This window comes from Camellia sinensis, chromosome 4, assembly GCF_055761805.1.
Source record: "Camellia sinensis isolate YWXY chromosome 4, ASM5576180v1, whole genome shotgun sequence".
Taxonomy (NCBI): Eukaryota; Viridiplantae; Streptophyta; class Magnoliopsida; order Ericales; family Theaceae; genus Camellia; species Camellia sinensis.
The window spans coordinates 122,608,683-122,610,359 of NC_138964.1; the positions used below are offsets into that span (position 1 = coordinate 122,608,683).

The 1,677-nt window shown below is 34.6% G+C and overlaps 1 pseudogene; it reads left to right on the forward strand.

Annotated features, from left to right (window-relative positions):
* Window positions 1-643: 643 nt before the first annotated feature.
* Window positions 644-1,278, forward strand: LOC114284051 (small ribosomal subunit protein uS12 pseudogene; annotated as a pseudogene).
* The last annotated feature ends 399 nt before the right edge of the window (window positions 1,279-1,677 follow it).

Here is a 1,677-nt window from a genome sequence, read left to right on the forward strand (position 1 = left end):
AAGATCTATACATTGGATTAAAAAATAAAGTGGAAGTTCCCTGTTTAAAATTTTATAGATAGCACTCAGATATTCAATTAGCTTTGGAAAGGTGTTGAATGACCTTATTTGAACCATGTGTGTTTTGGTGATTTCTTTGGCATGAATCTCTTACAAAGATAGGAGTTTTTCTTTTATGAAAAAACATTATAATCTGTGGTTTGGTTGGAAATTGAATTTTTTTAAAGTATGCGTTAAAATTAACAAAGCTTACATAGTTGCTTCCTGGCAATGATCCTTATTGTGTATTTCAAATGGTGTTCGATACTTGATAAAATTAAATAAATAAGTAAAATAGATGTTTGATATTTTACATTATTCTCTGCTTTGTGCTAAGCTTTAAACCAATATATAGATGAACTTGATGTTTCTTGGACCTAGTAAAAAATACAAAGAAAACTTTAATTTTAATTTCAAATAAATTAATTGTAAGTTTTCACTTGAGATTAGAGCAGTTAATGACCACAACAAAAACAAACTTGCATAATTGTAAAATGGTGGATATAAATAAGCAAATTTAGATCATCTTGCTAAGATGTTTCTGATCGACCAAACATGGCATAGTTACTTCTCTAGTTGGCGTTATAAGCTCCTTTCCAGTTGAATGGCTTTGGAACCTGAAAATTTTGCATGTCACAGGAAGACATGTGGTATGGGAGCTGGTCGCAAACTGAAGTCCCATCGCAGAAGGCAAAGGTGGGCTGACAAGGCATATAAGAAGTCCCATCTTGGCAATGAATGGAAAAAGTCTTTTGTTGGGTCTTCCCATGCCAAAGACATTGTCCTCGAGAAGATGTATGCCTTTTCTAACATGCTTTCATTTACCTCCTTTTTATTTAATGTTCAGTTGTGGTTATTGTATTTAGTATCAAACCTGACTAATGGCCAACCGACATTTACAGTGGTATTGAGGCTATGCAGCCAAACTCTACTATCCGAAAATGTGCTAGGGTTCAACTGATTAAAAATGGGAAGAAGATTGCAGCATTTGTCCCAAACGACAATTGCTTAAACTACATTGAAGAGAATGTAAGTATTCTTCAAAAGCTTGGGAGCAATCATCCTTGGTGACTTAACCTTAAACATTTCTTGTTGTAGGATGAGGTGTTGATTACTGGATTTGGACGTAAGAGGCATGCTGTCGGAGACATTCCTGGTGTCAGATTCAAGGTCGTGAAGGTACCTGGTGTCTCCCTTCTGTCTCTCTTCAAGGAGAAGAAAGAGAAGCCAAGGTCTTAGTTTTGTGCACGGAGATTGTCTATTTCTGTCTTTTGGTAGTTTTGTTGGAAGTACTGGAATGGTACTGTTTGAGCAGTGTTGTGGTATCTTGTAATTGTGTTAGACCTAAGAAAGATTTCATCTGAAATTCAGATTGTTGTGTTTGGGTTTATGTGGCCTCTTGTGTTTTCCTAAGTTTGACATGCTAATAACGGTGCCTAAAAGAACTTTTTTCCATTTCTAGTTGTAATAATTTTCACATATGGCTTCAATTTTGAGACTCAAATGTAATGGCTTCAATTTTGAGTGTTTAATTTTACACTCTATGTTTTGCTTGTTTGTTTGTTTGTTTGTTTGTTTGTTTTTTTTTTGCGATGGTAACAAGAAGGTCGCCAAAAAACATGTTAGCATTTTTTTTTT